This window comes from Triticum dicoccoides, chromosome 6A, assembly GCF_002162155.2.
Source record: "Triticum dicoccoides isolate Atlit2015 ecotype Zavitan chromosome 6A, WEW_v2.0, whole genome shotgun sequence".
Classification (NCBI taxonomy): Eukaryota; Viridiplantae; Streptophyta; class Magnoliopsida; order Poales; family Poaceae; genus Triticum; species Triticum dicoccoides.
Genome location: NC_041390.1, coordinates 86,110,955 through 86,125,634, shown reverse-complemented (window position 1 = coordinate 86,125,634; position 14,680 = coordinate 86,110,955).

Sequence of the window (14,680 nt, the reverse complement as noted above, 5' to 3'; positions counted from 1 at the left end):
AAGTCTCCGTACAACTTTCGGGCCGAAGCCATCAATACCGCGTGTCATGCATCCAATCGGCTCTACCTCCGCAAGGGCTTGAACAAGACTCCATATGAGATACTCACCGGTAACAAGCCCAACCTCAAGTACTTCCGGGTGTTCGGGTGTAAGTGTTTCATTCTCAAGAAAGGTGTTCGGTTGTCTAAATTTGAGACTAGAGCTTATGAGGGCATATTTGTTGGTTATGCTACAAACTCTCATGCTTACCGTGTCCTCAATAAATCCACGGGACTTATTGAGGAGACGTGTAACGTGGAGTTTGATGAGAATAACGGCTCCCAAGTGGAGCAAAGTGGCACTTGTGATGTAGGTGATGAAATTCCTCCCCAAGACATAACAAGAATGGGTGTTGGATTTATCCTACCCATTGAGGAACCCCTTGTGGCCGAAGGAGAAGGACAAAGCTCCACTCAAGCGGAGCCATCACCAACCCAAGGCCCACACGCTTTTGAAGAACAACATGAAGGCCCTCATCCTCAAGAACATGACCAAGGGCAAGATCACGCTCAAGACGGTGTTGACACATCAAGTGATGCCCAAGGTCAAGTTCTCTCCTCTGAGCAAGTTCAAGAACAAGAACAAGCTCAAGACGACGCTCAAGATGATCAAGTGACCACTCCTTGTCTCACCCCCGAGGAGGAATTAGAGCGTCGTGCCGCCAAGGTTGCTTCCAAGCTCTCCACCAAGGATCATCTCATGACGAATGTGCTTGGAAGCTTAAGAAAGGGGGTAAGCACTCATAGACAATTAGCAAATTATTGTGAGCATCATGCATTTGTCTCTTGTGTGGAACCCCACAAGGTCTATGAGGCACTAGAAGATCCGGATTGGCTCAATGCCATGCATGAAGAACTCAACAACTTCGAGCGCAACAAAGTGTGGAGATTGGTGCCAAGACCGACGGGGAACCACAATGTCATCGGAACCAAGTGGATATTTAAGAACAAGCAAGATGCCCATGGGATTATCATCCGCAACAAGGCTCATTTTGTAGCACAAGGCTACTCCCAAGTCGAGGGTATCGACTACGGTGAAACCTTTGCTCCCGTTGCTCGTCTTGAATCTATTCGCATGTTGATTGCCTATGCTTCTCATCATAACTTTAAGTTATAACAAATGGATGTGAAGAGTGCTTTTCTTAATGGTCCCATTAATGAATTGGTTTATGTCAAGCAACCCCCCGGGTTCGAGGATTCCTACTTTCCCGATCATGTGTATCAACTCGATAAGGCACTCTATGGCCTTAAACAAGCCCCACGTGCGTGTTATGACCACCTTACTGAGTTGTTACAAGACTGTGGTTTTGAAGTTGGGCTAATCGACCCCACTCTTTTTACTATGAAGGTCAAAGGGGAGTTGTTTGTGTGCCAATTGTATGTTGATGATATTATCTTTGGTTCCCCTAACAAAGCTTTCAATGAGGAATTTGCCGCTCTCATGAAAGTTCAAGATGTCTTCCATGGGAGAGTTGAAGTTCTTTCTAGGGTTCGAAGTGAAGCAAAGAAGAGAAGGAACCTTCATCAATCAAGCCAAATATACTCAAGACATGCTCAAAATATTCAAGCTAAGTGATGTCAAGCCAGCTTCCACTCCCATGCCCACCAAGTGCCAACTTGACATAGATCCCAATGGTAAAGCGGTGGATCAAAAGGTATATCGCTCCATGATAGGTTCCTTGCTTTACCTTTGTGCATCTAGGCCGGATATCATGTTGAGTGTGGGAATTTGTGCACGGTTTCAAGCCGCACCTAAGGAAAGTCACTATGTGGCGGTCAAACAAATCTTTCGATATTTGGCTCATACCCCAAACTTTGGCCTATGGTACCCAAGAGGAGCAAACTTCAAGCTTGTAGGGTATTCGGATTCCGATTGGGCGGGAGACAAAGTGGATAGGAAGTCCACTTCCGGAGGGTGCCAATTCCTTGGTTGCTCTTTGGTAAGTTGGTCTTCCAAAAAGCAAAGTTGTGTGTCTCTTTTGTCCACCGAAGCGGAGTATGTGGCAAACGGTAGTTGTTGTGCACAACTCTTATGGATGAGGCAAACTTTAAAGAATTACGGTGTCATTTGTGACAAAGTGCCTCTTTGGTGTGACAATGAAAGTGCCATCAAGATCTCTCTCAACCCGGTGCAACACTTCAAGACGAAGCATATTGAGATCCGGTATCACTTCATCCGGGATCACATTAGGCGAGGAGAGATCGAGCTCAACTATGTCAACACTCATGATAACCTTGGAGATATCTTCACGAAGCCCTTGGATGAAGCAAGATTTCGCGAGTTAAGGCATGAGCTAAATATCATTGATTCGAGCAATGTTGCTTGAACCCTTGCATACCCCACCATACTCAACGTGTTGTCCTGTTTAGATGTAGGCATGGACATAGGGGGAGTGATGTTCTCTCAATGAACTCTCCCTCCCCACATTATGCATAAATCGATCAAGTCTTTCACATTAGCCATGTCTGATGGTACTTGTGCTCCAAAGACGAGTTTTGTTCATGGACCCAAGGATAATTCTTCGCGGTGCCATACCAATTGACTCAAACATAGGTGGCTACGGCCACTGCCCTCTCTTTGGAGAGGTGGTGTCTCGTGGTTGTTTTGTTTGTCGTGTGCCTTTCTGGCTTTGTGTGTTGCGTGGTCTTTGTGGTGTCGTGTTGGCTCAGAGTGTGTGTGCAAAGACCCAGTTTTTCGTTTGCTCGAAACGTGCATCTTCTTGAGCCCACAGTACTACTGCGGCTGGCCGTGGTACTACCGCTTTGGGAGGCACGGTACTACCGCGCCACAGCACGGTACTACCACGCCACAGCACGGTACTACCGCTCAGGTGCGGTACTTCGGAAGTACCGCGACGGGCGGTACTACCGCATTGGGGCACGGTACTACCATGTCATCGAGGGAGCGTGGGGGTTATGACTCGGGCAGGGGAGTTCCAACTCCCCATACCCATTCATTTGTCTCTCTCCCCATGTCTCACTCTCTCTCTCTCTCTCGCTCAAGAACGGCGTCGGAGGCCCTCGCCGGATCTCCGTCTCCGGCCACTCTCCTCGGATTTCGACCGGTGGGATCGTTCCCCACCACTTCCTCTTGCCATGGACCAAGGTCTTTCCCAAAATCCCTCTTTTTCTTGGTTGTTCTCTTGCTTCTAGGTTTTTCGGGAGAAACTTGTTGTTCTTGAGATTTTAGGCCAAATCTATGCAAGAGTAGGATGTAGGAGAGTCGTGATGCGTAGGAATCATACTTGATATGCTGTCTTGTGGTAGCTTTGTCCAACCGTAGTACCGCCGTGGTTTCGCGGGCTTTTCTCAGATTTGAACTTGTTCAGATCTGACGCGGTGCGGTACTACCGTGTCTGATGTGCGGTACTACCGCTCTTGCGGTACTACCGCCCGTCAGGTGCGGTACTACCGTGCTAGCTTGAGCGGTACTACCGCTCAGCAGACGCGGTACTACCACGGTAGCCGAGGCGCTAAGGTCGTACTACCGCTCCTAGACCCGGTACTACCGTGACCTTGCACGGTACTACCGCGTCTAAGAGCAGTACTACTATCTTAGCTTCGCAGCACTTGGCAGTACTACCGTAGGGATCAAATCTCTCTCTAGGCATTTATAATGTGTGCTTTCTGCTTATTTCTCTTGCTTTGTTGTGGTCTTTGCATTAATCCCTCTTGGCTGTTGTGGGTGTTTTGCGTTTTTTTGTCTCAGGTGGTGGCTCTTGCCGTTCCAATCCCAGTCGTGACACTGGCTCCAAGCGTCTGCACAACCCCCAATATGAAGCCCCAGAGGGCTCCAATGCCCCCAAGCGCAATGTCAAGACCACTGCCAGCAAGCAAAAGGAACCTGCTAAGGGCATGGACGAGATTTCTGTGTCTGAGTATGTCGAACACCGGAGGATCAATCCCTATGTGACTCCTCAGGCTGTGCTCAGAGGCACCGAGATGTTCTGGAACAAGCAACAGGTTCTCATCTATCTGGATGTGATCAAGAGCAAGCAGAATACCTTCATGGATGTCAAGTGGATAGACATGCATCACATGTGGAAGGACAAGTTTCGTGACTATTTTGGAGAGGCTCTAGACTTGGTGGAGCAGTTTGCTATTGAGCCGGTGATCTCTTTTCACCATGACTATGACCCTGAGCTCATCTGTCGGTTCTTTTCCTCGGTGTAATTTCATCCCGGGGAGGAGCGGAGGATGACCTGGATGACCAACGGCCGTCAGCTGTCTGCTACATGGAAAGAGTTCATGGATCTGCTGCACATTCCTGATGACGGGCTTCACACCCCCGTTGGTGTTCGTCCCCATGCCAACTCTGAGTCTGCCAATAAGAACCTGCTTCAGCCTTTCCTTGTTGAGAAGGTGCTCCCCAATGGCAAGTCAACTTGGGTGTTAAACTCCTTTCTGGATATCATGCATCACATCTTCCGCAACACTCTGTTCCCACGCATTGGCGACAAGGACAAGGTCCATGCATATTTAGTGGACATGTTGCTCCTGTGTGCAGAGGCACGTTCTTCTCAGACTCAGCCACTTGATGTCTCACACATCATGTGGTGTGAGCTCGGTTTGCGGTGTTCACTCGCAAGGTACCTATCTATGGACCGTACCTGTTTCGGCTGCTCTCCACCACTTGGGAGAAGATGTACCCTGGTGATGAGTTCCTTGCTCCAGACTGGATTCGCCATGAGTCCATCAGCCTCCGCGTCAAGCCCAACTGGGCCAACACCACTACCCGTGCTGAGGCCTCTTCTGCTAGGAGGGCTACTGGTGAGGAGGCGGCTGCGGCTGAGAATGTTGCTAAGGACCGTGCTGCTAGGTCCACCACTCCTTCCTCTGAGCCGTCATGGGCCAAGAAGCTAAAGGACAAGATGAAGACTCTCTTCTGCATGCAGGCAAAGGGACAGTACAGGGCTCACGTGGTAGACAAGGAGAGTCGCCGCCGTGACAAGAAGGTTATGAGGCTCTTTGGAGAGGATGTGTCTGGCGGGTCTGAGGACGTCATCACACCTAAGGCTGCCTGGATGTCAAAGCGGGGATATAAATGGACCAGTTCAGAGGATGACTTCGAGGAGACTATCCCCGCCGCTGAGTCTGACGAGGAGCACGAGGAGAAGTGGGACGACTTCTCTGCCTGAGCCACCCCGTGTGTGTAGGCGTCCTCTTTGCCTTTTTGGCGTCTGGATGCCAAAGGGGGAGAGAGTGTAGGGATTTGCGTTGTGTCGTGCTTGGTGAGTTTATTTGCTTTGTCTTTTGGACCTCGTTTGTGCTTGTTTTCTCTTGTTTGGTTTGTGCTTTCGAGACCTTTCCTCATATGGTGTAAGACATATGCACTTTATCTATCGTAGTTAACTTATGTGTGTGCTATCTTGTCTAGTGATAGATATGCCTTGTCTCTATAATATAGGGGGAGCTTTGATCCTAGTATTCATGTGCCGCGTAGTCCAAAGCACTCATCTAGGTGGCACACATCTAGGGGGAGCCCGTCTATATTCTAGAGAGGAGGGGTTTGCATTTACTTAATATTATTTTCCTTGTGCAAATCCCGTATTGTCATCAATCCACCAAAAAGGGGGAGATTGTAAGGGCATATTTATCCCTAAGTGTTTTGGTGATTGATGACAACGCCATTTGCAGACTAATCGTGTGCCTTGAGTATTCCAGACACTTCATTGCTAGGCACAAGACGGTTGGGTGCCCCTCGAAGACTGATGAAGACGGCGTCTTTTCTACGTTTCTTTTTGGTGGATTTGAGTCGTAGGAAAGCCGTACTATTAAGAGGGGGTCCGCATTGGAAAGGTTTGGGTGAAATCATCACGTACACATCTCCTTCTTGTCCCCTCTTTTCCTTGGAGCTTTCTCCGTTTTCTTGCCTCCCTTGTCCGGTTGCTGTGGTTGGTCGCGGTAGTACTTCTCCCAGGAAAACGGTAGTACCGTAGGCATCCGCGGTAGTACCGCGCGGTGGCGCGATAGTACCGCAGGTGCCCACGGTAGTACCGCTCCCCTGGAGCCACACTACCGCTGCCCACCAGGCTAGTGCCGCCCCTTTGCAGTAGTAGGGGTGGATGTAATTTTTTACATCTGCACCTACCACGGTAGTACCGTTTTCGCCGAGCGGTAGTACCGCGCTATGCAGTCAGGCAGTAGTACCGCCCCTCGGCGGTACTACTGTGTCGGGTTTTTGCTACTTCCGTTTCTTTGTGGAAGTAGGCACGGAAGTTCCCTTCCCCCTGGCTGGGGGTTTTTGCCTTGCGGTAGTACCGCATGGGGGCGCGGTAGTACCGCGCGTGCGGAAGTACCGCCCCCATCTCCTGCACGTCTGTTTATCTTTTCTGTCGTTGGGGTTGCGGCAGTACCGTGGGACGATACGGTAATACCGCACAACCATGCGGTAGTACCGCTTGGTTGCAAGCAGTAGTACCGTGCGGCCTTGCGATAGTACCGTTGGCCAGGCACGGTAGTATCGCTGGCCGCGGGCTGGTTGGTGGGTAACGGTTGGATCCTTGTCCCACACTATATAAAGGGTCCCCTTCTTCCTCGTTGACTTACCTCGTCCACCCTAAGCTCCATTATTGCTCTAAGCTCCATTTTCGCCCGATCTCACTCCCTAGCCGACCAAACTTGTTGATTTGCTCGGGAGTGGTTGAGAAGGCCTCGGTCTACACTTCCACTAAGAGATATTTGATTCCCCCCACTAATCCCTTGCGGATCTTGTTACTCTTGGGTGTTTGAGCATCCTAGACAGTTGAGGTCACCGCGAAGCCATAGTCCATTGTGGTGAAGCTTCGTGGTGTCGTTGGGAGCCTCCAATTGAGTTGTGGAGATTGCCCCAACCTAGTTTGTAAAGGTTCGGTCGCCGCCTTCAAGGGCACCAATAGTGGAATCACGGCATCTCGCATTGTATGAGGGCGTGAGGAGAATACGGTGGCCCTAGTGGCTTCTTGGGGAGCATTGTGCCTCCACACCGCTCCAACGGAGACGTACTTCCTCTCAAAGGGAAGGAACTTCAGCAACACATCCTCGTCTCTACCGTATCCACTCTTGGTTATCTCGTGCCTTTACTTGTGCAAGCTTATTTGTTTCATATATCTTGCTTGCTTGTGTTCCTATCCTTGTTGCATCATATAGGTTGCTCACCTAGTTGCATATCTAGACAACCTACTTTGTTGCAAAGTTTAAATTGTTAAAGAAAAGCTAAAATTGTTAGTTGCCTATTCACCCCCCCTTCTAGTCAACCATATCGATCCTTTCACCACTCCTTGTTCCACAATCCATCAAAAGAACTCACCCAAAACTTGAAAACTTCACAACACAAAACTCAATAGAAATCTCGTGAGCTCCGTTAGAGAAAGAAAACATGAAACCACTTCAAGGTACTGTAATGAACTCATTCTTTATTTATTTTGGTGTTAAACCTACTATGTTCCAACTTCTCTATGGATTATAAACTATTTTACTAACCATAGATTCATCAAAATAAGCAAACAACACACGAAAAACAGAATCTGTGAAAAATAGAACAGTCTGTAGTAATCTGTAACTAACGCAAACTTCTGGAACTCCAAAAAATCTACCAAAATTAGAAGACCTAGATAATTTGTTTATTGATCAGCAGCAATTGGAATCAGTATTTTATCACGTTCTGATGATTTTTAGTAATTCGGGCACTGAACGCAAAGTTTCTGGAAATTACAGCAAGATCAAATAACTATCATCCAAGAAGATCCAATAGGTCTAGCTTGGCACAAACACTAATTAAAACACAAAACCACATCCAAACAGAGGGTAGATGGGTTATTTATTCCCTAACAGAAGAAAAACACATAAAACAAAAAATAAAATTGGGTTGCCTCCCAACAACCGCTATCGTTTAACGCCCTAGCTAGGCATAAAAGCGAGGATAGATCTAGGTAGTGCCGTAGTAATAAGATAAATCGGTAAAACTCATTTCATATTCTCTATGTTCGGCAGCAAGTTTCCTTTGAGGCAAGCAAAAGTAATCAAAAGGGCTAAATTTAATAGGACAAAAGTCCCCAAGATCAATTTTGGGAGGTATAGGTTCCTCTTTCGGCCCTTCGTATTGCACAACCAATTCATCATTATAAGCATTCTTTTGACAGAACCTTGTCAGCCTAAACTCAAGAGAGCATCCTAGCTCATTATTTCGAATAGCTAAATCATCATTAAGTTCAGAGATTCTATCAATTAAAATATTGATTGGCACCTTTTTTCTAAGGTTTTCATTGAAAGCAACATAGTCAAGAGATTGAAAGCGCATAATTTCTTCTTGATCAAAAAGGATAGATTCTATGGGAGGACGGCCAGCGTCCACCCTATAGTGCGCAAAAATTTCTTTGGCTTCTTTTATTATAAATCTGAATTCATGAGCCAAAAAGATAGTAGCGGCACGTTTAACAGAAGAATGCTCGATATTAGAAAATTCTAGGAAAATTCTTTGTATAGATGGGTGCATATGCATAAATTGTCTTTCAAGTTCAATGATAAGCATGGCAATAGCATCCGCAAGACTACTAGTTCTATGGAGAATAGAACCGCCCATAGAGGGCAAAGCACCGGCACAAGTAAAGAAATCTTGGATAACTCCTTTTCCAATAATATTACCACTACCGATTCAAAATCTTTTAGTATGGTAGGTACGGGGTTCTTCAGCAGGAGCATCAAAATTTTCCATAATATTGTTATTGCCCATATCAGCGATAACTTCCCCAATTTCAGACATAGCGACAAGCAAGCGATCCAACACACGAGCAAACAAAAAGCAAGCGGACAAAAAGAGGCAAATAGAGAGGGAGGATAGGGAGAGAGAGGGCGAATAAAACGGCAAGGGTGAATTGGGGGGGAGAGGAAAATGAGAGGCAAATGGCAAATAATGTAATACGAGAGATAGGGATTGTGATGGGTACTTGGTATGTTGACTTTTTGCGTAGACTCCGCGGCAACGGCGCCAGAAATCCTTCTTGCTACGTCTTGAGCTTGCGTTGGTTTTCCTCGAAGAGGAAGGGATGATGCAGCAGAGTAGCGTAAGTATTTCCCTTAGTTTTTGAGAACCAAGGTGTCAATCCAGTAGGAGCCCACGCTCAAGTCCCTCGTACCTGCACAAAGCGATAGCTGCCCGCAACCAACGCGATTAGGGGTTGTCAAGCCCTTCACGGTCACTTACGAGAGTGAGATATGATAGATAGAATATTTTTGGTATTTTTGATATAAAGATGCAAAGTAAAAAGTAAAAGCAAAGTAAATAGCAAAACAAGATTAAAGTGATGGAGATTGATATGATGAGAATAGACCCGGGGGCCATAGGTTTCACTAGTGGCTTCTCTCGAGAGCATAAGTGTTCTACGGTGGGTGAACAAATTACTGTTGAGCAATTGACAGAATTGAGCATAGTTATGAGAATATCTAGGCATGATCATGTATATAGGCATCACGTTCGTGACAAGTAGATCGAAACGATTTTGCATCTACTACTATTACTCCACTCATCGACCGCTATCCAGCATGCATCTAGAGTATTAAGTTAAAAACAGAGTAATGGTTTAACCAAGATGACATGATGTAGAGAGATAAATTCATGCAATATGAAATAAACCCCATCTTGTTATCCTCGATGGCAACGATACAATACGTGTCTTGCTGCCCCTTCTGTCACTGGGAAAGAACACCGCAAGATCGAACCCAAAGCTAAGCACTTCTCCCATGGCAAGAACTACCAATCTAGTTGGCCAAACCAAACGGATAATTCGAAGAGACTTGCAAAGATAACCAATCATACATAAAAGAATTCAGAGAAGATTCAAATATTGTTCAGAGATAGACTTGATCATAAACCCACAATTCATTGGTCTCAACAAACACACCACAAAAGAAGAAGATTACATCGAATAGATCTCCACAAGAGAGGGGGAGAACATTGTATTGAGATCCAAAAAAAGAGAAGAAGCCATCTAGCTACTAACTATGGACCCGAAGGTCTGAGGTAAACTACTCACACTTCATCGGAGAGGCTATGATGATGTAGAAGCCCTCCGTGATGACGGCCCTCTCCGGCGGAGCTCCAGAACAGGCCCCAAGATGGGATCTCGTGGATACAAAAAGTTGCGGCGGTGGAATTAGGTTTTTGGCTACTGTTCTGATCGTTTGGGGGTACGTGGGTATATATAGGAGGAAGGAGTACGTCGGTGGAGCACCGACGGTCCCACGAGGCAGGGGGCGCGCCCTAGGGGGGGCGCCCCTACCCTCGTGAGCACCTCTTTGCTTCCTTGCAGTAGGGTCCAAGTCTCCTGGATCACATTCGGTGAGAAAATCACGTTCCCAAAGATTTTATTCCGTTTGGACTCCGTTTGATATTTTGTTTCTTCGAAACACCGAAATAGGCAAAAAACAGCAAATCTGGGTTGGGCCTCCGGTTAATAGGTTAGTCCCAAAAATAATATAAAAGTGGAAAATAAAGCCCAATATAGTCCAAAACAGTAGATAATATAGCATGGAGCAATCAAAAATTATAGATACGTTGGAGACGTATCAAGTATTTTGGAGAAGCTCTGGATTTGGTGGAGCAGTTCGCTATTGAGCCTGTGATCTCCTTCCACCTTGACTATGACCCTGAGCTTATCTGTCAGTTCTTTGGTTGAGTTTACTTTCACCCCAGGGATGAGCGAAGGATGACCTGGATGACCAATGGCCGTCAGTTGTCTGCTACCTGGAAGGAGTTCATGGGTCTGCTCCACGTTCCTGATGACGAGCTTCACACACCCGTTGGTGTTCGCCCCCATGCCAATTCTGAGTCTGCTAACAAGAACTTGCTTCAGCCGTACTATGTTGAGAAGGTACTTCCCAGTGGCAAGTCGACTTGGGTGCTGAACTCTTTTCTGGATATCATGCATCGCATCTTCCACAACACTCTGATGCCTCGCATTGGCGACAAGGACAAAGTTCATTCCTATCTGGTGGACATGATGCTCCTGTGTGCGGAGGCACCTTCGTCTCAGACTCAGCCACTTGATGTCTCACACATCATGTGGTGTGAGTTTAGGTTTACGGTGTACACCCGCAAGGTACCTATCTATGGACCATACCTGTTTCTGTTGATCTCCACGACTTGGGAGAAGATGTACCCTGGTGATGAGTTCCTTGCTCCAGACTGGATTCGGCATGAGTCCATCAGTCTCCGTGTCAAGCCCAACTGGGCCAACACTAATACTCGTGCTGAGGCGTCTGCTGCTAGGAGGGCTGTTGGTGAGGAGGAGGCTGGTGCAGAGGATGTTGCTGAGGACCGTGCTGCTAGGTCTTCCCCACCTTCCTTTGAGCCGTCGTGGGCCAAGAAGTTGAAGGACAAGATGAAGACTCTCTTCTGCATGCAGGCAAAGGGGCAGTACAGGACTCACGTGGCATCCAAGGAGAGTCGTCGCCGTGACAAGAAGGTCATGAGGCTCTTTGGAGAGGATGTCTCTAGCGGTTCTGAGGATGCCATCACGCCAGAGGCTGCATGGATGGCGAAGCAAGGTTTCAAGTGGACTAGTTCTGAGGAGGACATCAAGGAGACCGTCCTCGTCGCCGAGTCTGACGAGGAGCACGAGGAGCATTGGGATGATTTCTCTGCCTGAGCCACCCCGTGTGTGTAGGTGTCCTCTCTGCCTTTTTGGCGTCTCGATGCCAAAGGGGGGGGGGAGAGAGTAGGGATTTGCGTGTTTGCAAGTCATATGTCGTGTTTGGTGTATTTGCTTTGTCGTTTGGACCTCGTTTGCCTTTGTTTGGTTTGTGCCTTTGAGACTTATCCTTCATATGGTGTAAGACATATGCATTCTATTCTATCTTAGTGAGCTTATGTTTGTGCTATCTTGTCTAGTGTTAGCCTTACTATTGCAAGATATATGCCTTGTCTCTATAATATAGGGGGAGCTTTGATTCTAGTATGTGTGTCGTGCAGTCCAAAGCACCCATCTAGTTGGCACACATCTAGGGGGACCGTCTATATTCTAGAGAGGAGGGGTTTGCGTTTGCTTAATATTATTTCCCTTGTGCAAATCCCGTATTGTCATCAATCCACCAAAAAGAGGGAGATTGTAAGGGCATATTTATCCCTAAGGTGTTTTGGTGATTGATGACAATGTGTTTGCGGACTAATCGTGTGTCTTGAGTTTCCCAGACGTTTCTTCGCTAGGCACAAGACGGTTTGGTGTCCCTCGAAGACTATTGAAGACGGTGTTTTTCTACGTTTCTTTTTGGTGGATTTGAGTCGTAGGAAAGCCGTACTATTAAGAGGGGGTCCGCGTCGGAAAGGTTCGGGTGGAATCATCACGTACACGTTTCTTTCTAGTCCCCTCATTTCCCCTGCACCTTGGAGTATCCTCCGTTTTTATCTCTTTACCTTGTTCTGGCTGCTGTGTTGGCTTGCGGTAGTACTGCTCCCTAGTGAGCGGTAGTACCGTAGGCACCAGCGATAGTATCGTGCTGTGGCGCGGTAGTACCGCGGGTGCCCACGGTAGTACCGCTCCTCTGGAGCCGTGGTACCATGACCCCCAGGCCAAGTACCGCTCCCTCGCGGTAGTAGGGGCAGATGTAATTTTTTACATCCGCGCTACCGCGGTAGTACCGCATCCCTTGCGTGGTAGTATCGTGCGTAGCCTAGCTCAGCTGCCAGGCGATAGTACCGCTCCTAGTACTGTGTCGGATTTTTGCTACATCTGTTTTCCAGCGGAAGTAGGCACGGATGTTCTGTTATCCACGCTCTTCCCAGGCTTGGGGTTCCCTGCCTTGCGGTAGTACCGCAAGGGGGAGCGATAGTACCGCGTCTGCGGAAGTACCATCCTCAGTCCATGTGCTTAAGGTCTGCCCTAGCTACTGCTGCTGCTGCGGTAGTACCGCGGCTCCTCACAGTAGTACCACATGGCCTCGCAGTAGTACCGCTGTTCTGGAGCGGTAGTACCGCTGGTCGCGGGCTGGTAGGTGGATAATGGTTGGTTTTTCTTCCTTAGCTATATAAGGGGTGTCTTCTTCCTCGTGTTGACTACCTCTTCCAACCCTAAACTCCATTGTTGCTCTAAGCTCCATTTTCGCCCGATCTCACTCCCTAGCCAATCAAACTTGTTGATTTGCTCGGGGGTGGTTGAGAAGGCCCCGATCTACACTTCCACCAATAGAAATTTGATTCCTCCCACTAATCCCTTGCGGATCTTGTTACTCTTGGGTGTTTGAGCACCCTAGACGGTTGAGGTCACCGCAGAGCCATAGTCCATTGAGGTGAAGCTTCGTGGTGTCGTTGGGAGTCACCAATTGAGTTGTGGAGATTGCCCCAACCTCGTTTGTAAAGGTTCGGTCGCCGCCTCCAAGGGCACCAATAGTGGAATCACGGCATCTCGCATTGTGTGAGGGCGTGAGGAGAATACGGTGGCCCTAGTGGCTTCTTGGGGAGCATTGTGCCTCCACACCGCTTCAACGGAGACGTACTTCCCCTTAAAAGAAAGGAACTTCGGTAACATATCCTCGTCTCCACCGGCTCCACTCTTGGTTATCTCGTGCCTTTACTTGTGCAAGCTTATTTGTGATATATCTCTTGCTTGCTTGTGTTCCTATCTTTGTTGCATCATATAGGTTACTCACCTAGTTGCATATGTAGACAACCTACTTTGATGCAAAGTTTAAATTGTTAAAGAAAAGCTAAAAATTGTTAGTTGCCTATTCACCCCCCTCTAGTCAACCATATCGATCCTTTCACTCGAGTGCTAAATGGCTTGAGCGAGGACGAACGTGATATTCAATTGTCACGCCAGATGCGGACCGATTCACCAATACCAGTGCGCCATATCATGCCTTCCTTGAGAAGTTCCAGCCCATAAGATAGCAGACCAAGTTGAAGAGGGTTGCCCTGTAAACACAGTGTCTAGTAGGCTTCCTTATGGGTAGTATCGGGCCTTCAGTACGCGTGCACACAGACTATCCGGTGTTTGCAACAACCGCCAAGCTTGATAAGCTAGTAGTGCCTGATTAAAAATGCGCATATCTCGGAATCCCATTCCACCTTGCCCTTTTGATCTGATCATCTTATCCCAACTGAGCCAATGTGTTTTGCGCTTCCCATTTTCCGCTCCCCGCCAAAAGTCTCGGATCAACTTGGATAGGTCATCACAAACAGATAATGGAAGTTTAAAAACTCCCATAACATATGTCAGTATTGTTTGCGCGATCGACTTGATAAAGATTTCTCTCCCACTCTGTGCTTGATTATTGTCACCCCAAAGCAATATACACTGTGTGAGTTTGGCCTGAAGACTCTGGAATTTACCACGACTCATGCGACCTTCCGGAGTTGGTAGACCCAAGTATTTTGCATCAAACACTTGTTGCTCCACATGAAGGATTTGGCGTGTTGCTTCCTGATCTGATAGCGGACAAAACTTGCTAAATTGGATTGGGCACTTTGCTGGATTAATGAGTTGGATTTTCTGAAAAATCAAACCAAGCAAAAAAAAGTGATCGGGTTTATAAAAAAGAATTATCCATGTATATAATTTCAAGCATATACAACATAAATTTACATGATGATGTATCCCGTGATACGCATTTGCTGTCATCATGTAAATCTTCTGGGAAAAAAAATATGCATTTGCTATTTTAAGTGTACA